The sequence below is a fragment of the Octopus bimaculoides genome, chromosome 5 (assembly GCF_046866305.1).
Source record: "Octopus bimaculoides isolate indiv1 chromosome 5, ASM4686630v1, whole genome shotgun sequence".
Classification (NCBI taxonomy): Eukaryota; Metazoa; Mollusca; class Cephalopoda; order Octopoda; family Octopodidae; genus Octopus; species Octopus bimaculoides.
Window position 1 is genome coordinate 112,072,271 of NC_142932.1, and position 11,108 is coordinate 112,083,378.

General features: G+C 36.8%; 1 long non-coding RNA gene across 3 annotated transcripts in view; it reads right to left on the reverse strand.

Annotated features, from left to right (window-relative positions):
* The window catches only part of LOC128247894 (uncharacterized), a 23,531-nt gene extending 13,299 nt beyond the window's left edge, over positions 1 to 10,232 (reverse strand). The window contains exon 1 of one of the 3 annotated variants that reach the window (XR_016242024.1): positions 10,086 to 10,232. This is a non-coding gene — a long non-coding RNA (uncharacterized LOC128247894). Of the gene's footprint in view, positions 1 to 7,441; positions 9,502 to 10,085 lie in introns of those variants that run through there. The other 2 variants (XR_016242023.1, XR_016242025.1) reach the window with 2 other exon arrangements.
* Between the last annotated feature and the right edge of the window lie 876 nt (positions 10,233 to 11,108).

Below are 11,108 nucleotides of genomic sequence, written 5' to 3' on the forward strand. Positions count from 1 at the left end.
CCTAACATTGGGGGTATAGTTAGTCGATTAGTTTATAATAACAATTTCTAACATAGGCACCAAACCAAGGTAGCGAGCTGGCAGAATCGTTAGCGCTCCGGAGGAAATGCTTGGCGGCGTTTCGTCCGCGTTTCGTCCGCCTGAGTTCAAATTCCGCCGAGATCGACTTATCCCCTCACCTGAACTTGCTGGCCTTGTGCCAAAATTTGAAACCAATATAGGTACACGGCCAACATGTTAAGGGAGGTGGGTTAGTACTGGTATTTTGTTTTGTCGGACTTCAGACAGATTAAAGGTAAAGAAAACGCAGCAGGGATCTTTTTTAAAAACGGGGGCCACATTTTTCATTAACGAAACACTTTGAAACTTGGAACACTGGTAGAATGTGTCATATAAAACATCTTTTTCTCTAAGTCTTCTTAAAAAAAAAAGAAATCCATAAATTATTCCATGTTAAAGATGTCGTATTTCTGTAATTTCAACCAATCACTGACGTCCATTCAGCCGATATACATTAAGTGCCGACTACATAAACAAACGATTCTGAAACAATTAACCCTAACCCTAACCCTAACCCTAACCCTAGGGTTAGGGTTAGGGTTAGGGTTAGGGTTAGGGTTAGGGTTAAAGCAAATTTAAAATGAAAAAAAGCAAATAAAACGAAGGTATGGAGATTAAATACGCTTTACACCGCTTAATCAGCCAAAGGAGTAAATATAAACAACTGAATACTTGTCAGTGATTGGTTGAAATTATCGAAATAAGACAATTTTTTACATGAAATAAATTCGAATACAAAAATATTTTTCTGTTCTATAACACAAAATAGATAAGTATACGAAGTTTGAAAGTCTTTCGGTACCAAAAACACTACGTAAAACATTAATGAAAAATGTGGCCCCCGTTTTAAAATAAATCCCGCAGCAGGATTTGAAATCAGAATGTTAAGAGCTGGAACAAATTCCACCGGGTATTTTTCCGACTCTGTGACCATTCCATCGATAATCGGGTTTATTATTTGGAAAGCTAAAGGGAGCGAGCTGGCAGAAACGTTAGCAGGCCGGGCGAAATGCTTAGCAGTATTTCGTCTGCCGTTACGTTCTGAGTTCAAATTCCGCCGAGGTCGACTTTGCCTTTCATCCTTTCGGAGTCGATGAATAAAGTACCAGTTACGCACTGGGGTTGATCTAATCGACTTAATCTCCTTGTTTGTCCCCTCTATGTTTAGCCCCTTGTGGGCAATAAAGAAATAAGAAACGTCAGCACGCCGGGCGAAATGCCTAGGAGTATTTCGTCAGTCTTTACATTCTGAGTTCAAATTCCGCCGAGGTCGACTTTGCCTTTCATTCTTTCGGGGTCGATAAAATAAGCGCCAGTGAAGCACTAAGGTCTATATAATTGACAGGGCCCCTCCCACTAAATTTCAGGCCTTGGGGCTGTAGTAGGAAAGATTATTTAAGAAGTTAAAGGCAGCGAACTGGCAGAATAGTTTTCACGCCGGATAAAATGCTTAGCTGCATTTCTTTCGGCTCTCTTCGTTTTGAGTTCAAATTCCGCTGAGGTCATCTTTGTCTCTCATCCTTTTGAGGTTGATAAAATAAGTACCAGTTGCTCACTGGGACGATGTAATCGACTTATCCTCTTCCTTCAGAATTGCAGGCATTTTACCAAAATTTGACAGCATTACTTAGGAAGTTCACGGTGGCGAGCTGGCGGAACTGTTAGGGTGTGAGAAAATATGCAAGGGTTCAATGTAATCGACTTATCCTCTCCCCTCAAAATTGTTGTGCGAAAATTTGAAACAATTATTTAGGAAGTTGTTGTTGATGATGATGATGATGATGATGATGATGATGATGATGATGTTATTGCTGTTGTTGTTGTTGTTGGGAGAAATGATATGAATATATTCTGAGAATGCCGGTTTCTTTCATATATACGAAGGATAAATTTTTATTACATTCTAAACTATAAAGAGAGGTTACTTGCTTGATCGCTAGCTAAATCTCTGAGCAGTGTTGATGACCTATCTTCTATTCACTTCTCGCGTTATGATTAGAACGGTTTCTAAGTATACATACACTTAAAAACAAGTTATATCTAACATACTTATTTGTTGATATATAAATCTATCAGGAGGGGATGTTATAAGAGTTCCATTCAAAAATCAGATACAATCGCCCGTGTTGTTTCGGCAGCGTGAGGATTAGTGGCAACCAGTGGCGACTCGTGCATAGGAACTGCGGAACTGCAGCACCCCCTATTTCCACTCGATATTATCGATAACATTCAATATAATGAGTCCTTTTTTGTTTAATTCTTTCTTTATACTTGTACAGTGGAGGCGCAATGGCCCAGTGGTTAGGGCAGCGGACTCGCGGTCATAGGATCGCGGTTTCGATTCCCAGACCGGCCGTTGTGAGTGTTTATTGAGCGAAAACACCTAAAGCTCTACGAAGCTCCTGCAGGGGATGGTGGCGAACTCTGCTGTACTCTTCCACCACAACTTTCTCTCACTCTTACTTCCTGTTTCTGTTGTGCCTGTAATTCAATGGGTCAGCCTTGTCACACTGTGTCATGCTGAATATCCCCGAGAACTACGTTAAAGGTCTGTGGAGTGCTCAGCCACTTGCACGTTAATTTCACGAGCAGGCTGTTCCGTTGAAGGGATCAACTGGAACCCTTGACGTCGTAAGCGACGGAGTGCCAACTAACTTGTACATTATATAATCCTTAAGCTTAATGTCAGTAGCCATCCCTTAGTTTATGAAAAAAATACAAAAGTCCTTGTATAAAATTGTGCATTTCACAGTTCCAGCGACGCGGTATTTAGCTGTTGTGCGCATGCTCACATGTCCGAGATAGGAAGCTTCACACAAGGGAGAGAGAGCACTGTGTGAATGACAGTGTCGGGTAAAAGGTAGTGTTTCTTTTTGTTTCCGCGTGTGTTGCGCTTAAAAACGTGTTTATATTCTTGAATGTGATAAAGTGTAGAATTAGATTATTATCCTGCTTCCAACTTCAGTGTTACTGCCAGGATTTGCAAAATAAAGCATATCTCACCGCCCCTATTTTGTGATTTAGCGGGGGTGGGGTTTGAAAAACAAGGGGGAATTCGCGGCGGTGTTCAGTAAACAAATTAAACACACTACCCGGCAGTGGCTAAAGTACAAACCGATCAAGTTTATGAATAAAATTTCTTTTTATATGTTTGTTTCCTTTTACACAATATTAACAATGACTAAAAATTTTCTGAAGCAGCACCCCTACCAATTTTATCTACGCGCCGCTACTGGTGGCAACACAAATGTATTGAACTCAAAAGCTTTCCACATCAACTGTATAGCAGACCAACTGGCACAATATTGGTTCTAAGTTTTGATACAGGGCCAACAATTTCGGTGGGTGGGGGCTAAGTCGATTACATTGACCCCAGTGCTCGACTGGTACTTATTTTATCAACTCCGAAAGAATAAAAGGCAAAGTCGACCTCGGGGGCATTTGAACTCAGAATATAAAGATAGACTAAGCATTTTGCCCGGCGTGATAATGATTCTGCCGGCTGTCCCCTTGAAAATGAGGCATAATATTGATTTGAAAATTTTTAAAATCATTTTCTTGTACATTGGCAGTTTATTTGTATCAGTGGTCGATAAAATTAGCAAGTAAATCGACCCCAATACTTAACTGATATTTTATTTTATTGACCATGAGAAAATTTAAAAAGAAACATATTAGTCTAAAAAGTATTAGCAAAAAATGTTGAAGAAGCTAAAGTTTCGTCGGAAAACGTTGAGGAAGTTAAAGTTTTGTCGATGACAAATAGTTTCTCTAACACCGCAAAAGGTAACCTGCAAGTGCGATATTCTCAGAGGGCTGGATTGATGCCCTGCCTGTGGTCAACATTGGCGGTCTACTCAGTCTGGATGAGCTCCGCATCTCCATTGCACTAAAAGTGGAAGCTGATGTCTATGGAATATTGAGATGTCGCTGTGATAAGCCCCTCGACTTCACAGGCCTTCATGGTTTGTCTTGTGGCCTAAACTGCTGGTCGCTTCGCTCATCACACCGAGCTAAACCTAACCATTCAGCGGGCCCTGGCTCGGGTTAATATCCTTTCTATTCTGAAGCCAGCAGGATTATCCAGAAATGATGGGAAGAGACCAGATGGTCTTACCCTTTATCCCTGGGTAAGAATTAGATGCCTGATCTGCGACGCCATAGTCAGTGACTCCTTTACTCTCCCCCACATCCTGGATACTGCGGTAAATGGGAGGATCATTGCTTACGTAGACGAACGGAACAAAATCCTTAAGCATTGGACTTGTCCGAGAATTATTTCTTCCAGCCTGTGGCGTTTGAGACGTTTGGAGGGGCTGGGCCGCTGATAGCGAAGTTCATGTCATCATTAGCGGCTTGCCTCACAGAGGTGTCAGGTGATGCCCGTGAGAGTGCTTGGCTGTTCCAACGCCTTAGCCTCGCCATCGCCCGTGGTAAGGCGGTGAGCGTGTTGGCTTGCTTCAGTAGGTTCTGTTGAACTTGTTATGATGCGCGACCGAGTGTTGAATTGATATTTTTTTTCTTCTTTCTCCCTGTAAATTATGCATAAAAAGAATGATGCGACAGAGTTGTGAGACGAGAACATAAGATGCATAAAATATGCGGCTGGCATGATTCTTTGGTAATGTAATGATAACTTTGGGAAACAGACCATAAATAGGCTGAGATGAGGGTATTAGATGTATAAAATATGTAGCAAACAGGAGGAGAAGGAGAATGGGGAAGGAAGGAAGTAAGGAAGGAAGCAAGGAAGCAAGGAAGAGAAGTAGTAGTAGTAGTAGTCTTACTAGGACCCCAAATCTCTTCATAACAAACCACAATAAACTACGAAGAGCACATAACAGTGCACTACATATCCATACTAACCACACCACCGGGTAAACGATATATATTTTTTTTAAATATTAAAAATAAAAGACCATCTTGGATAATGGTGAACGTCGTACCAGAGATAATACGGGTTGGAGCTTTCTACGATAACAAACCATTGAATAAGTCCGATCTCATTCAACTACTCTATTCAACTTCCTAGTTCATTTTCCTCGTCGAATTTCTAGCCTCACTAAATATAATATGACTCATGCGATCATCGGTTTGGATTATATGATACAAGTATCCAACGATAGGAGTGTTTATACTATATCTTTTCCTTTTCTTTTTGTTTGTTTTTATATAATGTTTTTAGTCGCTCGTATCTTGTTTGCAATTTGATGTTGATTGGGAATTGATTAGTTTTCAAATTCATGGTAATTAAACACAGATCCGTCTTTAAACCAGTTTAGAAATATAGAATACATCCGTACTTGCTGTATATAAGCCATCTGCACTTGTAGGAACCTGTTACACTTATGGAATATGGGAATTAGATGTGCATGTAGAAGCCAGATGAACCTGTTAGTTATAGAAGCCAGATGAATCCGTTCGTTGTAGAAGCCAGATGAACCCGTTTGTTGTAGAAACCAGATGAATCCGTTCGTTGTAGAGGCCAGATGAACTTGTTCGTTGTAGAAGCCAGATGAACCCAGATAAATTCGTTGTTGAAACTAGAGGAATTCGTTGTAAAAACTAGCTGAACTGATTGTGTCTCAGAATGAGAGGGTGTCGTACTCCATTGTCCCAAACAGCCTTCAAAATCTCTTGATTCGATTTCCTTACAGTGTGATGTCCTATCTGTTCGCGAAATGAACATTTTTTCTTCAAAGTCTCTGGACATAGAAATTTGCTATTGGTATTAATTGAAAAAACAACAAAAATAGTTCGACTCATATTTCTGTACACAACCTGCCTTCTAAATTGTACATAGTTTTGTATGTGTGCAGTATAAGAGTCAGAACAAATGTATTTATACAAATCTTAACTAAACTCAATGAAACAAACATGGAAAAAATATTTTTACACTTTAATTTTTTTTATTTTCTTTTACAAAAGTTTAAAAGTTATTTTAAAGTTCTTAAGGGCTAAATAATAATAATAATAATCCGTTCTAGTATAGGCACAAGGCCTGGAATTTGGGGGAGGGGAATGGTTGATTGCATCGATCCCAGTGTTCAACTGGTGCTTATTTCATCAACCCCAAAAGGATGAAAGACAAAGTCGACCTCGGCGGAATTTGAACTCAGAACGTAGCGACGGGCGAAATACCGCTAAGCATTTTCTCCGGCGCACTAACGATTCTACCAGCTTACCACGTTAATAATAATAATAATCCTTTCTACTAAAGGCACAAGGCCTGAAATGTTGTGGGAGGGGACTAGTCGATTACATCGACCCCCAGTGTTTCACTGGTACTTAATTTATGGACCCCGAAAGGATAAAAGGCAAAGTCGACCTCGGTGGCATTTAAACCCAGAATGTAAAAACGGACGAAATGCTGCGAAGCATTTTGCCCGGGGTACCAACGATTCTTCCAACTCGCCACCTTAATAATAATAATAATAATAATAATAATAATAATAATAATAATAATAATAATAATAATAACAACAACAACAACAATACTAATAATGATAATAATAATAATAATAATAATAAAAATAATAATAATAATAATAATAATAATAATAACAACAACAATACTAATAATGATAATAATAATAATAATGATAAAAATAATAATAATAATAATAATAATAATAACAACAACAATACTAATAATGATAATAATAATAATAATAATAATAATAATAATGATAATAATAACAACAACAATACTAATAATGATAATAATAAAAATAATAATAATAATAATAATAATGATAATAATAACAACAACAACAATACTAATAATGATAATAATAATAATAATAATAATAAAAATAATAATAATAACAACAACAATACTAATAATGATAATAATAAAAATAATAATAATAATAATAATAATAACAACAACAATACTAATAATGATAATAATAATAATGATAATAATAACAACAACAACAACAACAATACTAATAATGATAATAATAATAATGATAATAATAAAAATAAAAATAATAATAATAATAACAACAACAATACTAATAATGATGATAATAATAATAATAATAATAATAAGGATTATAATAATAATAATAATAATAATAATAATGATAATAATAATAATAATAATAATGATAATAATAACAACAACAACAATACTAATCATGATAATAATAATAATAATCATGATAATAATAATAATAATAATAATAATAATAATAATAATAATAATAATAATAAAGTCAGAGAGAAGGTAAAATCCTAGCAGTCTCGCCCCAAATTTAATTTTGTCCCTTTGTCTCCTTCACACACACACACATACACAAAGGACTACGTTTGAGGTTTGTTACAGGTTAACATATTTTTCGTATTCAAAACCAAGGTTATAGAAATATCTTACAATTGCCATGTTGTCGCCAGAGGTGTTTCAGTGCCATTTAAAAGCATTCATCGTTCGTAGAATGTCAATGCTTCTTAATGTCAACGGTATGGACGAAGTTAGCAACACTCCAGTTGTTGGTTAGTTAAATTGTAAACTGCTTACGACAATGACATTTACAACCAATATTTTCATTGAAATTGTTTACTGAAGATTTATTGCAATTTACTTTCTCTTTAAGACTGTCGACGTTTTCTGGGTTTGTAGTCTTATGACATTTATCAAAATATAGCTGTTCTATTAGTCCAGTTGACTTTCCTTTGTGACTATATGTTAGACTATTGCCGACTTCTGGCAGTTATTTATTTATCTATTTACTAATTTTACTCGAAATAGTCAAATTACTTGAGCCGCAGTGACTTGCACCATATACAATCATAGCTCCTTTTCGGCACTTTCTACCAGTTTAAAAAAATATATGTACCTCTCATTTGAAGATATATTACTGGCAATCATAAGCAATTTGGCATTACTTATGTTCTCCCACAAATACTTCGACAGACTCTATTTTCGGGTATTTGTCAAAGCTTAGCTGTTACAACCTTCTTACTTTTTCTTCTTTCTCTTTTTCTTTCCCCTTCGTTCCCATCGTTTAAAACCGGTATGTACTCGTTCAATCATTCTATTCAACTGCTTCCATGGTTTACGTGATCATCAGGATAGATCACATGGTTCAACAAGTATATCAAACTTCCCTTCTTGCATTTCCATGTGATCTTTCGTTTTTAGAATTTTGCTTGGTTGTCTAGTTAGCCTATAGGTGTTTCGTGTATGTGTAAACATATGAAGGATAGATTAGCATAATCCTTGATAACTGAAATATATTATACACTAAGGCCAATTGGAGGCGCACAGCTTAGTGGTTAAAGTGTTGTACTCACGATCGTAAGATTGTGGTTTCGGTTCCTGGACCGGGCAATGCGTTATGTTCATGAACAAAACACTTCATTTCACGTTGCTCCAGTCCACTCAGTTGGCAAAAATGAGTAATTCTGCGATGGACCGGATTCGCGTCCAGGAAGGAGTGGATACGCCACCAGAGAAACCGGGAAGCTCCTTACGGAGTAATGTGAACTAACCCACACTAAGGCCAAATGTGGTGGCTGTAAGAATACTGCGTGCTGTAAATGTTGTAGAAGAGTTAGCTGTATGTCGTTCATAAGATGTTTGTCGTGTGTGTGTGTGTGTGTGTGTGAGAGAGAGAGAGATGCTTATATTGTTGACTATAATGGTTGTATCTGAGCTATACAACAAACTCAAATTAGCCCCTATCGAATCCGCTGTTACCTTTTTACCAGCAACACAGCAAATACAACTATTATACTCAACAAGAATTCTAAATGATTCATGTAGGGTTGCCGTTTAAAGTGTTTCTCAAGAATATCGAGAAGATATGAGTGTAATGTCATCTGTGTTAGAGGTTGTATGTATATTTTTAGATGTATGTATAAGTTGAAAATAGCAATTGAAAGAACAGATCTTTATCGTACTCCAATCAGGAAATTACAAATTCTGGACAAGTTGTATACTGCAAAGGAGAGTTCATAGAAAAGGGTGATAAGTCCAACAGCAGTGAACATAAACTAAATCCTATCAAAATTCCCTGTAAACCATCCTACGGAGTAAGAGCTGTTCACACACTGATCATCATCTTTAATTTCGATAGATTCAGGATGTTGCCAAGTACTACACAATTACTGAAGCCCTCAGAATTTTTTCTAGCAATGTAGTAATTCAATCGGTGTAGTGAGTTGGAGAGATAATTGTTGGGTGAGTCATTGGAGAACTTCTGAACTTGCGACAATGCTCCGACAACAACAACAATAATAATTCTTTCTAATTTTGGCACAGGGCCGGCAGTTTCAAAGGGAAGAGTTAGTCGATTAAATCGACTCCAGTACTTAATCGGTGCTTATTTCATCGACCCCGAAAGGATGAATGGTAAAGTCGACCTCGACAGAACTTGAACTCGGAACACAAAGAGAGACGAAGTCTCGCTAAGTATTTCGTCCGGCGTGCTAACGATTCTACCAGCTCGCCGCCTTCTTAATAATAATAATAATAATAATAATAATAATAATAATAATAATAATAATAATAATAATCTACTGATGTTCAAGTTAACCTCATCAGTAAAGGAGCGCATACAATGATTATGGACACTGTCCCTCATCCCTTCGTCCGTCGAAATAGAATATATATATATATATATATATATATGCATGTATATAAAATTACACATATGTATTTATTAATAACATAAATACACATATGATACCACCGTGCTCCAGCATGGCCGCAGTCAAATGACTAAAACAAGTAAAAGAATAGACACATAAAACGATTGTAGATAAATGCCTTTTATGTTTGTATATGTACGTATATGTATATGTACACACACAGACACCCACAGACATATATGTATGTATGTATTTATATTATATATATATATGTATGTATGTATGTATGTATGTATGTATGTATATATGTATATACATGTATATATATGAAGGTAGTATTCAATATGAATATAAAAATACAAAAAAAAAAATTACTTCTTCAGCCCTAAAATTAGCCAACGAAGTGAAAAGTCAAATCTACCTACTTGCAATTACCACTGCATAAACAACAGAACAGGAAACAGTCAGCAGGTACACGTACTTTTTCTTTCATGCCGTTTAGATATCTAAGTGTCTTTCTGGGTGTTTGTGAACGTCAAGAAAACCTATCTGTTGCTATGGTAGCAATTACAGTACAACTACTTAACATTTTCGTTTCGATTACATCATTCAATACATTTCGTCTGTCTTTACGTTCTGAGTTCAAATTCGGCCGAGGTCGACTTTGCCTGTCATCCTTTCGGGGTCGATAAATTAAGTACCAGTTACATACTGTAATCGATCTAATCGACTGCCCACCCCCTCCACAAATATTTCGGGCCTTATGCCTAGAGTAGAAAATATATTTCGTCTGTCTTTACGTTCTGAATTCAAATTCCGCCGAGGTCGACTTTGCTTTTCATCCTTTCGAGGTCGACTTTGCCTTTCACCCTTTCGAGGTCGATAAATTAAGTACCAGTAGCGTACTGGTGTCGATCTAATCGACTGGCCCCCTCCCCCAAAATGGCGGGCCTTGTGCCTAGAGTAGAAAAGATTATTCAATATATGAATGTTTTTGCCGAGCAGCAAACGTAATATAGATATTTCACTTTTATATTTGGTTTGCAAGATGATTGATGTGAACTCGTGCAATGACTCACCCGATATACAACAAAGTAACGTAGATAAATTTTTATGCTTGCTGAGAGACCTTTTGAAAAAAAATTATATATTACTAGGCTTAAGAATATTGGTGGAGCATTCCCGCTGAATTTTCCACCGAATGTAAACTAGCCAAGGGATAGTTTATACGTAGTCACCCATCTTTGTTCAGACCACAAAATAAAAACACATTCTATTGTGAAAATTAGCTGACCATACATCACCACTGTGGTCAGAAATTACAGGAGGTAAAAATATCTATAGATTCTTCATAAAAAAAAATATGGCTGTGTGATAAGAGGTTCGCTTTCCAACCACATGTTTCCAGGTCTAGTCCCACATAGTAGAACCTTGGATAAGTGTCTTCT